Genomic DNA, 15,655 nt, shown 5'->3' with positions numbered 1-15,655 from the left:
ACAAAACTTGAAAATCTGCAGGAAATGGACAATTTCCTAGACAGATACCAGGTACCGAAGTTAAATCAGGAGCAGATAAACCAGTTAAACAACCGCATAACTCCTAAGGAAATAGAAGCAGTCATTAAAGGTCTCCCAACCAAGAAGAACCCAGGTCCAGACGGGTTTAGTGCAGAATTCTATCAGACCTTCATAGAAGACCTCATACCAATATTATCCAAACTATTCCACAAAATTGAAACAGAGAGAGCACTACCGAATTCCTTCTATGAAGCCACAATTACTCTTATACCTAAACCACACAAAGACCCAACAAAGAAAGAGAACTTCAGACCAATTTCCCTTATGAATATCGACGCAAAAATACTCAATAAAATTCTGGCAAACCGAATCCAAGAGCACATCAAAATAATCATCCACCATGATCAAGTAGGCTTCATCCCAGGCATGCAGAGATGGTTTAATATACGGAAAACCATCAACGTGATCCATTATATAAACAAACTGAAAGAACAAAACCACATGATCATTTCATTAGATGCTGAGAAAGCATTTGACAAAATTCAACACCCCTTCATGATAAAAGTCCTGGAAAGAATTGGAATTCAAGGCCCATACCTAAACATAGTAAAAGCCATATACAGCAAACCAGTTGCTAACATTAAACTAAATGGAGAGAAACTTGAAGCAATCCCACTAAAATCAGGGACTAGACAAGGCTGCCCACTCTCTCCCTACTTATTCAATATAGTTCTTGAAGTTCTAGCCAGAGCAATCAGACAGCAAAAGGAGGTCAAGGGGATACAGATCGGAAAAGAAGTCAAAATATCACTATTTGCAGATGATATGATAGTATATTTAAGTGATCCCAAAAGTTCCACCAGAGAACTACAAAAGTTGATAAACAACTTCAGCAAAGTGGCTGGGTATAAAATTAACTCAAATAAAGCAATAGCCTTCCTCTACACAAAAGAGAAACAAGCCGAGAAAGAAATTAGGGAAACGACTCCCTTCATAATAGACCCAAATAATATAAAGTACCTCGGTGTGCCTTTAACCAAGCAAGTAAAAGATTTGTACAATAAGAACTTCAAGACTCTGAAGAAAGAAATTAAAGAAGACCTCAGAAGATGGAAAGATCTCACATGCTCATGGATTGGCAGGATTAATATACTAAAAATGGCCATTTTACCAAAAGCAATCTACAGATTCAATGCAATCCCCATCAAAATACCAATCCAATTCTTCAAAGAGCTAGACAGAAAAATTTGCAAATTCGTCTGGAATAACAAAAAAACCCAGGATAGCTAAAACTCTCCTCAACAATAAAAGGACTTCAGGGGGAATCACTATCCCTGAACTCAAGCAGTATTACAGAGCAATAGTGATAAAAACTGCGTGGTATTGGTACAGAGACAGACAGATAGACCAATGGAACAGAATTGAAGACCCAGAAATGAACCCACACACCTATGGGCATTTGATTTTTGACAAAGGAGCCAAAACCATCAAATGGAAAAAAGACAGCATTTTCAGCAAATGGGGCTGGTTCAACTGGAGGTCAACATGTAGAAGAATGCAGATCGATCCATGCTTATCACCCTGTACAAAGCTTAGGTCCAAGTGGATCAAGGACCTCCACATCAAACCAGATACACTCAAACTAATGGAAGAAAAACTAGGGAAGAATCTGGAACACATGGGCACTGGAAAAAATTTCCTGAACAAAACTCCAATGGCTTATGCTCTAAGATCAAGAATCGACAAATGGGATCTCATAAAACTGCAAAGCTTCTGTAAGGCAAAGGACACGGTGGTTAGGACAAAACGGCAACCAACAGATTGGGAAAAGATCTTTACCAATCCTACAACAGATAGAGGCCTTATATCCAAAATATACAAAGAACTCAAGAAGTTAGACCACAGGGAGACAAATAACCCTATTAAAAATGGGGTTCAGATCCCGGCCCGCAGCAGCTCTCTCCTCCCAGACCCGGTGAGAGCGAGACCCAACCGCCTGGTCAGGTGGGCACTCCTGAGGCTGCAGAGCGGAAGAGACCACCAACACTGCTCACCCCTGCCCACATCCCTGGCCCAAGAGGAAACTGTATAAGGCCTCTGGGCTCCCGTGGGGGAGGGCCCAGGAGCGGCAGGACTTCTGCGCCTGAGACACCGCCGGAACCTGAAAGGAACAGACCGGATAAACAGTTCTCTGCACCCAAATCCCGTGGGAGGGAGAGCTAAACCTTCAGAGAGGCAGACAAGCCTGGGAAACCAGAAGAGACTGCTCCCTGCACACACATCTCGGACGCCAGAGGAAAAAGCCAAAGACCATCTGGAACCCTGGTGCACTGAAGCTCCCGGAAGGGGCGGCACAGGTCTTCCTGGTTGCTGCCGCTGCAGAGAGCCCCTGGGCAGCACCCCACGAGCGAACCTGAGCCTCGGGACCACAGGTAAGACCAAATTTTCTGCTGCAAGAAAGCTGCCTGGTGAACTCAAGACACAGGCCCACAGGAACAGCTGAAGACCTATAGAGAGGAAAAACTACACGCCCGAAAGCAGAACACACTGTCCCCATAACTGACTGAAAGAGAGGAAAACAGGTCTACAGCACTCCTGACACACAGGCTTATAGGTCAGTCTAGCCACTGTCAGAAATAGCAGAACAAAGTAACACTAGAGATAATCTGATGGCGAGAGGCAAGCGCAGGAACCCAAGCAACAGAAACCAAGACTGCATGCCATCCTCGGAGCCCAATTCTCCCACCAAAACAAACATGGAATATCCAAACACACCAGAAAAGCAAGATCTAGTTTCAAAATCATATTTGATCATGATGCTGGAGGACTTCAAGAAAGACATGAACACACTTAGGGAAACACAGGAAATCATTAATAAACAAGTAGAAGCCTACAGAGAGGAATGGCAAAAATCCCTGAAAGAATTCCAGGAAAACACAATCAAACAGATGAAGGAATTAAAAATGGAAATAGAAGCAATCAAGAAAGAACACATGGAAACAACCCTGGATATAGAAAACCAAAAGAAGAGACAAGGAGCTGTAGATACAAGCTTCACCAACAGAATACAAGAGATGGAAGAGAGAATCTCAGGAGCAGAAGATTCCATAGAAATCATTGACTCAACTGTCAAAGATAATGTAAAGCGGAAAAAGCTACTGGTCCAAAACATACAGGAAATCCAGGACTCAATGAGAAGATCAAACCTAAGGATAATAGGTATAGAAGAGAGTGAAGACTCCCAGCTCAAAGGACCAGTAAATATCTTCAACAAAATCATAGAAGAAAACTTCCCTAACCTAAAAAAAGAGATACCCATAGGCATACAAGAAGCCTACAGAACTCCAAATAGATTGGACCAGAAAAGAAACACCTCCCGTCACATAATTGTCAAAACACCAAACGCACAAAATAAAGAAAGAATATTAAAAGCAGTAAGGGAAAAAGGTCAAGTAACATATAAAGGGAGACCTATCAGAATCACACCAGACTTCTCGCCAGAAACTATGAAGGCCAGAAGATCCTGGACTGATGTCATACAGACCCTAAGAGAACACAAATGCCAGCCCAGGTTACTGTATCCAGCAAAACTCTCAATTAACATTGATGGAGAAACCAAGATATTCCATGACAAAACCAAATTTACACAATATCTTTCTACAAATCCAGCACTACAGAGGATAATAAATGGTAAAGCCCAACATAAGGAGGCAAGCTATACCCTAGAAGAAGCAAGAAACTAATCGTCTTGGCAACAAAAAAAAGAGAATGAAAGCACACAAACATAACCTCACATCCAAATATGAATATAAAGGGAAACAATAATCACTATTCCTTAATATCTCTCAATATCAATGGCCTCAACTCCCCAATAAAAAGACATAGATTAACAAACTGGATACGCAACGAGGACCCTGCATTCTGCTGCCTACAGGAAACACACCTCAGAGACAAAGACAGACACTACCTCAGAGTGACAGGCTGGAAAACAACTTTCCAAGCAAATGGTCAGAAGAAGCAAGCTGGAGTAGCCATTCTAATATCAAATAAAATCAATTTCCAACTAAAAGTCATCAAAAAAGATAAGGAAGGACACTTCATATTCATCAAAGGAAAAATCCACCAAGATGAACTCTCAATCCTAAATATCTATGCCCCAAATACAAGGGCACCTACATACGTAAAAGAAACCTTACTAAAGCTCAAAACACACATTGCACCTCACACAATAATAGTGGGAGATTTCAACACCCCACTCTCATCAATGGACAGATCATGGAATCAGAAATTAAACAGTGATGTTGACAGACTAAGAGAAGTCATGAGCCAAATGGACTTAACGGATATTTATAGAACATTCTATCCTAAAGCAAAAGGATATACCTTCTTCTCAGCTCCTCATGGTACTTTCTCCAAAATTGACCATATAATCGGTCAAAAAACGGGCCTCAACAGGTACAGAAAGATAGAAATAATCCCATGCGTGCTATCGGACCACCACGGCCTAAAACTGGTCTTCAATAACAATAAGGGAAGAATGCCCACATATACGTGGAAATTGAACAATGCTCTACTCAATGATAACCTGGTCAAGGAAGAAATAAAGAAAGAAATTAAAAACTTTTTAGAATTTAATGAAAATGAAGATACAACATACTCAAACTTATGGGACACAATAAAAGCTGTGCTAAGAGGAAAACTCATAGCGCTGAGTGCCTGCAGAAAGAAACACGAAAGAGCATATGTCAGCAGCTTGACAGCACACCTAAAAGCTCTAGAACAAAAAGAAGCAAATACACCCAGGAGGAGTAGAAGGCAGGAAATAATCAAACTCAGAGCTGAAATCAACCAAGTAGAAACAAAAAGGACCATAGAAAGAATCAACAGGACCAAAAGTTGGTTCTTTGAGAAAATCAACAAGATAGATAAACCCTTAGCCAGACTAACGAGAGGACACAGAGAGTGCATCCAAATTAACAAAATCAGAAATGAAAAGGGAGACATAACTACAGATTCAGAGGAAATTCAAAAAATCATCAGATCTTACTATAAAAACCTATATTCAACAAAATTTGAAAATCTCCAGGAAATGGACAATTTCCTAGACAGATACCAGGTATCAAAGTTAAATCAGGAGCAGATAAACCAGTTAAACAACCCCATAACTCCTAAGGAAATAGAAGCAGTCATTAAAGGTCTCCCAACCAAAAAGAGCCCAGGTCCAGATGGGTTTAGTGCAGAATTCTATCAAACCTTCATAGAAGACCTCATACCAATATTATCCAAACTATTCCACAAAATTGAAACAGATGGAGCCCTACCGAATTCCTTCTACGAATCTACAATTACTCTTATACCTAAACCACACAAAGACACAACAAAGAAAGAGAACTTCAGACCAATTTCCCTTATGAATATCGACGCAAAAATACTCAATAAAATTCTGGCAAACCGAATTCAAGAGCACATCAAAACAATCATCCACCATGATCAAGTAGGCTTCATCCCAGGCATGCAGGGATGGTTTAATATACGGAAAACCATCAACGTGATCCATTATATAAACAAACTGAAAGAACAGAACCACATGATCATTTCATTAGATGCTGAGAAAGCATTTGACAAAATTCAACACCCCTTCATGATAAAAGTCCTGGAAAGAATAGGAATTCAAGGCCCATACCTAAACATAGTAAAAGCCATATACAGCAAACCAGTTGCTAACATTAAACTAAATGGAGAGAAACTTGAAGCAATCCCACTAAAATCAGGGACTAGACAAGGCTGCCCACTCTCTCCCTACTTATTCAATATAGTTCTTGAAGTTCTAGCCAGAGCAATCAGACAACAAAAGGAGATCAAAGGGATACAGATCGGAAAAGAAGAGGTCAAAATATCACTATTTGCAGATGATATGATAGTATATTTAAGTGATCCCAAAAGTTCCACCAGAGAACTACTAAAGCTGATAAACAACTTCAGCAAAGTGGCTGGGTATAAAATTAACTCAAATAAATCAGTTGCCTTCCTCTATACAAAAGAGAAACAAGCCGAGAAAGAAATTAGGGAAACGACACCCTTCATAATAGACCCAAATAATATAAAGTACCTCGGTGTGACTTTAACCAAGCAAGTAAAAGATCTGTACAATAAGAACTTCAAGACACTAAAGAAAGAAATTGAAGAAGACCTCAGAAGATGGAAAGATCTCCCATGCTCATGGATTGGCAGGATTAATATAGTAAAAATGGCCATTTTACCAAAAGCAATCTACAGATTCAATGCAATCCCCATCAAAATACCAATCCAATTCTTCAAAGAGTTAGACAGAACAATTTGCAAATTCATCTGGAATAACAAAAAACCCAGGATAGCTAAAGCTATCCTCAACAATAAAAGGACTTCAGGGGGAATCACTATCCCTGAACTCAAGCAGTATTACAGAGCAATAGTGATAAAAACTGCATGGTATTGGTACAGAGACAGACAGATAGACCAATGGAATAGAATTGAAGACCCAGAAATGAACCCACACACCTATGGTCACTTGATTTTTGACAAAGGAGCCAAAACCATCCAATGGAAAAAAGATAGCATTTTCAGCAAATGGTGCTGGTTCAACTGGAGGGCAACATGTAGAAGAATGCAGATCGATCCATGCTTATCACCCTGTACAAAGCTTAAGTCGAAGTGGATCAAGGACCTCCACATCAAACCAGACACACTCAAACTAATAGAAGAAAAACTAGGGAAGCATCTGGAACACATGGGCACTGGAAAAAATTTCCTGAACAAAACACCAATGGCTTATGGTCTAAGATCAAGAATTGACAAATGGGATCTCATAAAACTGCAAAGCTTCTGTAAGGCAAAGGACACTGTGGTTAGGACAAAACGGCAACCAACAGATTGGGAAAAGATCTTTACCAACCCTACAACAGATAGAGGCCTTATATCCAAAATATACAAAGAACTCAAGAAGTTAGACCGCAGGGAAACAAATAACCCTATCAAAAAATGGGGTTCAGAGCTAAACAAAGAATTCACAGCTGAGGAATACCGAATGGCTGAGAAACACCTAAAGAAATGTTCAACATCTTTATTCATAAGGGAAATGCAAATCAAAACAACCCTGAGATTTCACCTCACACCAGTGCGATTGGCTAAGATCAAAAACTCAGGTGACAGCAGATGCTGGCGAGGTTGTGGAGAAAGAGGAACACTCCTCCATTGTTGGTGGGATTGCAGACTGGTAAAACCATTCTGGAAATCAGTCTGGAGGTTCCTCAGAAAATTGGACATTGAACTGCCTGAGGATCCAGCTATACCTCTCTTGGGCATATACCCAAAAGATGCCTCAACATATAAAAGAGACACGTGCTCCACTATGTTCATCGCAGCCTTATTTATAATAGCCAGAAAATGGAAAGAACCCAGATGCCCTTCAACAGAGGAATGGATACAGAAAATGTGGTACATCTACACAATGGAATACTACTCAGCTATCAAAAACAACGAGTTTATGAAATTCGTAGGCAAATGGTTGGAACTGGAAAATATCATCCTGAGTGAACTAACCCAATCACAGAAAGACATACATGGTATGCACTCATTGATAAGTGGCTATTAGCCCAAATGCTTGAATTACCCTAGATCCCTAGAACAAACGAAACTCAAGACGGATGATCAAAATGTGAATGCTTCACTCCTTCTTTAAATGAGGAAAAAGAATACCCTTGGCAGGGAAGGGAGAGGCAAAGATTAAAACAGAGACTGAAGGAACACCCATTCAGAGCCTGCCCCACATTTGGCCCATACATATACAGCCACCCAATTGGACTAGATGGATGAAGCAAAGAAGTGCAGACCGACAGGAGCCGGATGTAGATCGCTCCTGAGAGACACAGCCAGAATACAGCAAATACAGAGGCGAATGCCAGCAGCAAACCACTGAACTGAGAATAGGTCCCCTATTGAAGGAATCAGAGAAAGAACTGGAAGAGCTTGAAGGGGCTCGAGACCCCAAAAGTACAACAATGCCAAGCAACCAGAGCTTCCAGGGAATAAACCACTACCTAAAGACTATACATGGCCTGACCCTGGACTCTGACCCCATAGGTAGCAATGAATATCCTAGTAAGAGCACCAGTGGAAGGGGAAGCCCTGGGTCCTGCTAAGACTGAACCCCCAGTGAACTAGTCTATGGGGGGAGGGCGGCAATGGTGGGAGGGTTGGGAGGGGAACACCCATAAGGAAGGGGAGGGGGGAGGGGGATGTTTGCCCGGAAACCGGGAAAGGGAATAACACTCGAAATGTATATAAGAAATACTCAAGTTAATAAAAAATAAAAAAAAAAATAAAAAAAAAGAAACAAAAACAAAAGCGAAGAAAAAAAAATGGGGTTCAGAGCTAAACAAAGAATTCACAGCTAGGAATGCCGAATGGCTGAGAAACACCTAAAGAAATGTTCAACATCTTTAGTCATAAGGGAAATGCAAATCAAAACAACCCTGAGATTTCACCTCACACCAGTGAGAATGGCTAAGATCAAAAACTCAGATGACAGCAGATGCTGGCGAGGATGCGGAGAAAGAGGAACACTCCTCCATTGTTGGTGGGATTGCAGACTGGTACAACCATTCTGGAAATCAGTCTGGAGGTTCCTCAGAAAATTGGACATTGAACTGCCTGAGGATCCAGCTGTACCTCTCTTGGGCATATACCCACAAGATGCCCCAACATATATATATATAAAAAAAAAACGTGCTCCACTATGTTCATCACAGCCTTATTTATAATAGCCAGAAGCTGGAAAGAACCCAGATGCCCTTCAACAGAGGAATGGATACAGAAAATGTGGTACATCTACACAATGGAATATTATTCAGCTATCAAAAACAATGACTTTATGAAGTTCGTAGGCAAATGGTTGGAACTGGAAAATATCATCCTAAGTGAGGTAAGCCAATCACAGAAAAACACACATGGTATGCACTCATTGATAAGTGGCTATTAGCCCAAATGCTTGAATTACCCTAGATGACTAGAACAAATGAAACTCAAGCCAGATGATCAAAATGTGAATGCTTCACTCCTTCTTTAAAAGGGGAATAAGAATACCCTTGGCAGGGAATAGAGAAGCAAAGATTAAAACAGACACAGAAGGAACACCCATTCAGAGCCTGCCCCACATGTGGCCCACACATATACAGGCATCCAATTAGACAAGATAGATGAAGCAAAGAAGTGCAGACCAACAGGAGCCAGATGTAGATCGGTCCTGAGAGACACAGCCAGAATACAGCAAATGCAGAGGTGAATGCCAGCAGCAAACCACTGAACTTAGAATAGGACCCTCGTTGAAGGAATCAGAGAAAGAACTGGAAGAGCTCGAAGGGGCTCGAGACCCCACATGTACAACAATGCCAAGCAACCAGAGCTTCCAGGGACTAAGCCACTACCTAAAGACTGTACATGGACTGACCGTGGACTCTGACCTCATAGGTAGCAATGAATATCCTAGTAAGAGCACCAGTGGAAGGGGAAGCCCTGTGTCCTCCTAAGACTGAACCCCCAGTGAACGTGATTGTTGGGGGGAGGGCGGCAATGGGGGGAGGCTGGGGAGGGGAACGCGCATACAGAAGGGGAGGGGGAGGGATTAGGGGGATGTTTGCCCGGAAACCGGGAACGGGAATAACACCGAAATGTTTATAAGAAATACTCATGTTAATAATAATAATAATAATAATAATAATAATAATAATAATAATAATAATAATAATAAAAAGTGTAGTACAAGGGGCATCAATTGTTAATTCTTCACTTATGGTTGGGCTGATTATTGCCAGTGTCGTTGCTCTTAAAACATTTACACCCAGAGTGACTACTTCCGCATTAATTTTAGCCCAAGGGGGTACAAACAGCTAGTTTTGTTAATCTTGCTGAAAATGGAACCAATGCCATGAGCATACAAGAGGTCTTAGAATTTAGATAGTCAGCTAGAACCAAGAATTGATGATGCATTACACGATATAGTGCAGATCATTGGAGGTGAGGTGCAGGGAATGAGAGTCAGAAGCTATTTGGATATGTCATTCTTCATATCTATGGATTTTTATAACTCCAAAAATGTTTATGTCATAGTACTAATACTTATTTAGATGTAGTAACCCTGCACAAAAAAAGTTGCAAATTTTAGAAATGCAAAGCTTTTGTCTTTTGACACTATTAGCATTGCAAATGACATTATAAAAAAATTACAGGCGTTTTTCCTTCATGGTTCTCATTCACATTGCTTATATTGGTCATGGCAGGGTATGGCTTTATGATGCTTTTATGGCATGTATATTAATTACCTTTCCTAGCAGAAGTTGGTGGTCATTGACAGGTAAGATCACCTTGAAAACATTCTCAAACTAACACAGGCCACACATATGAGATTGTTCACGTGCCAGTGACAGTTAAGAGCTCTGTTTCCAGATGGCAAGCTAATACAGGTACAACACTGTGCTCTGTAATCAAAAAGGTGCACAGCTCTTATAGATAAAGGGGTTGGGGGTAGGGAATACATACAGAGTTAACTTTGACTAGCTTTTTGCTTGTGATTAATCATGAATGAGTCTGTTGACATCTGTCTTTGTTTTTAGTTAAAACATGCATTCATTATATCCTGCCATGTTCCTTTGCTTATGCCTATGCCCTTGAGAGACTGTTCAAGCCTATAGAAAGCTGCCTTGGTCAAACATAGGTACTGTGTTTCATGAACTCTCCATGTAAGGATTTGTGGTTCTTGTGTAACTTCCTTGAATTGGCCATGCTTTGTGTTGCTTGCCTTTAAAACACACTGAGCGAATGCACTCAAAACACATTATTTATGTTGGCCAACCAACTTCTAATCTCTCTAAATCATCTTTCCAACCCTCACTCCCTCCCTCAGTCATGGTTTTCCTGTTAAGTGTAACATCAAGCTCCAGCAAACAACATTTAACCCGCTATTTACTAACTGTGTGAAACAAGTCATTTCTTCTGTCTTTGCCTCAGTATCATCACTAATACAATGCAAGATGTCATATCTGCCACGTTCTGAGGCTTATCAATTACTAATGTGCTTAGAATAGCATAAATATAGCTACCAGGTATTAATTATTAATACTGTACATTAAGACCATGTAATAATTTTTATAACTACCATAATATTTAAAACTGGCCACATTCTCCTTATCATGCATAATTGCTACCTTCTTCTACAAAAGGTATCCTGACTTCTCTGGTGTAAAAGTTTTCTTTTTGAACATTACATAGAATGTATAGGCTATACCAAAGAATATATCTATGATATTTTGTTTTTAAGTACTCTTGTGATTGACCATAAATAGAATCACCTAAGGGAAAACTTTCGGGGCATGTCTGTGATAGAGTTCCAAGAGTGAATATTATTTATTATATCTTTAAACACTAAGTATTTAATTATATAACAGAGCAAAGTCATTTAACAAACTAATGTTTAAACTGTATATAATATATTTTCATGACTGACAATAGGAGAAAACAAATGACACTTGTTACATGCAATATACTTTATCATGTTTTTATTTTTCTAATTGAAGTTTTTGCACCCAAACTTCTGGTTGATTATATTTCATCCCCTAAAACAATTGATTGGCTGAACTTTATTTCTACTTTACAAATACTATCTATAATTGCCTCAGGTTTAGAATGCCAGCTGGGTAGTCACAAAGCTGGATATTCTAAAATGTATGTTTGATGTTTCTCCTTTTTCTTCTTTCTCACTCTTCAAAAAAATAAGCATTTTTCAAGATTATGATTACTTTTACATTATGCATTAGTCAGGGTTAATTTCCTTTCTTTTTTATACTCTCTACAGTTTCTCTCCAAGAGAATTATTGTAAAGTAAAAGTGGAAGATTAAGCCAGCCAAATTCTAGCATGCCTGGAAGAGAGTTTCATGAAGTTTAACCTACAATTAAGGAGCTATAGGAAATGCATGGTAGTCAAGGTGAGAAGAGCAGTTTACTTTAGGAATGTAGCCCTGAGGGCTTAGCTATCCATTGCCCAGTAGCCAGTCCTACAGTCATGTACATATGGGAAACTCTGAATGGACTCTGAGGTTTCAATAAAAGTGTGCATGAGCAATAAATGGAGAGGGTTACAGGGAAAGAATGGGAGGGAAGGGAAGAGGGGAGTGGATTTGATTAAAACACATTATATGTGTGCATTAAATTCACATACAATAAAAATTAGCATAAAAAGTGAAGCAAAAATAAACTTATAACTGGCAAACATTAGAGTAATTCCTTTGGGTTCCAGAAAAGAAAAGAAAAAAATTTCTACTCCGGCACACTTAGCATAATGTCTACAGGGGGATTCCTGTGCAATTTGTGAAATGGTTTGCAAACTCTGAAAATAATACATACGCATTACAGTAAGTACTAGAAAACTAATAAGAGAATAAAGTATAAATCAGCTTACTCACTTTCCATCTGAGAAAAGATGAATAACTTACAGTAATGATTCCCATTCTGAAGATACACAGGTAATAGCTCAAAACTTTGGATTTTTACTCTAATTGAGTCTTGCAAGTATGTTTCTTCCCATTAATATAATTTTTTCTAATTCAATGATTTTGCATATTTAAGTATTATTTGGAGTATAGGAATATGATCATAAATAATTTACTTTATTAATATACTGTCTTCCTTCAGTGATGGGCTGCAATGTGAAAGTATAAGCCACATTAATCCTTTCCTCCCCAGGTTGCTTTTGGTCATGGGGTTTCCTAAGAGCAATTAAACAGTGATTAAGACACAGTACCATAGTAGAGTCGGGTGTTGTTGTGACCTGATCATTTGTGTTAGGGAGGATTATATAAGGTCTTTGAAACTTTGGTCTAGAAAAACCAACAGCTTGAGATGTTAGTGGGCTGTTGTGTGGGAACTTGAAAGAAATAATGTTGTATGCAGTGCACACAATGAAGCTCTGGTTTGTGACGTTTCAGAAGGAAGTAGAAATACTCTATTGGGGCTATATGTCCTTTTGAATTAAGATGCTGGTCTGTTTAGCTGGGGCTTAAGAATAAGATATGGTTAACAAAATACTAAATTTAATAAAGTGAGAACTTTTTTTTATTAAGTTGAGTATTTCTTATTTACATTTCGAGTGTTATTCCCTTTCCTGGTTTCCGGGTAAACATCCCCCTAATACCTCCCCCTCCCTTCTGTATGCGTGTTCCCCTCCCCATCCTCCCCCCATTGCCGCCCTCCCCCCAACAATCACGTTCACTGGGGGTTCAGTCTTAGCAGGACCCAGGGCTTCCCCTTCCACTGGTGCTCTTACTAGGATATTCATTGCTACCTATGAGGTCAGAGTCCAGGGTCAGTCCATGTATAGTCTTTAGGTAGTGGCTTAGTCCCTGGAAGCTCTGGTTGCTTGGCATTGTTGTACATATGGGGTCTCGAGCCCCTTCAAGCTCTTCCATTCTTTCTCTGATTCCTTCAATGGGGGTCCTATTCTCAGGTCAGTGGTTTGCTGCTGGCATTCACCTCTGTATTTGCTGTATTCTGGCTGTGTCTCTCAGGACCGATCTACATCCGGTTCCTGTCAGCGTGCCCTTCTTTGCTTCATCCATCTTGTCTAATTGGATGGCTGTATATGCATGGGCCACATGTGGGGCAGGCTCTGAATGGGTGTTCCTTCTGTGTCGGTTTTAATCTTTGCCTCTCTATTCCCTGCCAAGGGTATTCTTGTTCCCCTTTTAAAGAAGGAGTGAAGCATTCACATTTTGATCATCTGTCTTGAGTTTCATGTGTTCTAGTGTAATTCAAGCATTTGGGCTAATAGCCACTTATCAATGAGTGCATACCATGTGTGTTTTTCTCTGATTGTGTTACCTCACTCAGGATGATATTTTCCAGTTCCAACCATTGCTGAAGTGCTTACTGATCATCAGCTGGAACTAAAAAGTAAGTGTTGATTAAGAAGAAGCCAACATCTCTGAGATGAAGTTTCCTAGGGGGTGTTTCTTTAAAGTCACCACACAGAAGTTGTGTTCCATATATGGCTAAGGTTGTTTCTTGTGCTGACAGCCAAACTTGGTAGTGTAGAGTCACCCTGATGGTGCTTGTTTTGAAGGTGTGAAATGGTCATAGAGAATGAGTATCTGAGGCTTGACATTGTGTGGCAGGGATGAAGTCTTTGAAAAGAACCTATAGGTGAAAGTTCAGCCAAGTCACAGCAAAAATCTTCAGTAGTTTGAGAGATGGAAATGTCATGGGATGACTACCAAGAAAAACAACTGCAGTGGAGTGGAGCTAGCAGGAACTTAGAAGACAGGGTATGTGTGCTGTAGTCCACGGAGCTGAAGAAGTGACTCAAAGCCCCTTGGAGGATCCCAAGAGACCAGGAGTAGATTCCAAGTAATTGGACATTGAGTTTTTATACTGTTGCGATTCAGTTTTGCCCTATTTTGGTTCTGATTGTGCTCCGGTTCTTCCTTCTTTAAGTAAAAGTGATTGATGAGACAGGGTCTAGCCCAGTGTAGGTGGTGGCATCCTCAGTCTGGTAATCCTTGACTCAGTAAGAAAGCTGGAAGAACAAGCCATGATGTATATGCCAGTAAGCAGCAGCCCTCCATGGTTTCTGCCTCACATACTCCCTCCAGGTTCCTGTCCTGTGTAAGTTTCTATCCTGACTTCATTCAGTGACAATATAATCTTGAAGTGTTCATCAAATAAACTCTTTACCTCCCAAGTTGCTTTTAGTCATGATATTTACTAGCAGCAATGAAATCAAAACTAAGATAGTATTGCTTTCAGCTACTCCAAGACTTGATGGCAAAGCCATAATACTGAAGACACCATGTTTAAGTCTCACAACATGATTAAATCTCTCTGGTACTCACTTGAAAGCTTCATACATACTGGTTAGCTTTCTCTGAGCTGAAAGGATTTATACAAGCTTCAAAGGGAGATAAGTACTCATTAAATATATCCATCTATGAACCTCTGATATACAATATTTAATAAATGGGAAAGACATAATCACTGATGAAATGGTGGTACAGACATCATGTAAATAACAAACATTTTTATCATATTCATCATTTTATCATACTTAAATCCCAATCAACAGGATGAAGCACATACGTGCAATGATTATCAAGCAAGAAACCTATAGTTAGACAGGTCATAGGCATGAGTAGAAAATTTACTACTGTTATGTTGCTAAATGAACATAGTATTAAATCAACCAATAACTTTATCATACCCATAAATCAATGCACCTCTCATCCCTCATTTGAGGAGCTTCTATTAGTATTGGACTATAATTAATACAATAACAAACAGCCAAATTGCATAGAATAAGAAACAAAAGAATGGCCAGCTCCAAAGGAAACATTTAACAAGTACACTTCATCCAAGACTCAAGATCACTAGAGAAAAGGGACAGAAAGTGTATATGAGGTAGTGAATGAATGTAAGAATATTATATCGAGAGAAAGTGGGGTACCTGCACATACAGAATTATAGGAATTTTGTTATAATGTACAAAATATGTAGAAGCCTAAGGTAGACAAAAATCGTAGCATTGCAAGATCTGGGCATATGATCCTGTCCTAA

The sequence above is a fragment of the Rattus norvegicus genome, chromosome 6 (assembly GCF_021556685.1).
Source record: "Rattus norvegicus strain SHRSP/BbbUtx chromosome 6, alternate assembly SHRSP_T2T, whole genome shotgun sequence".
Classification (NCBI taxonomy): Eukaryota; Metazoa; Chordata; class Mammalia; order Rodentia; family Muridae; genus Rattus; species Rattus norvegicus.
This window is presented reverse-complemented; position numbering follows the sequence as displayed.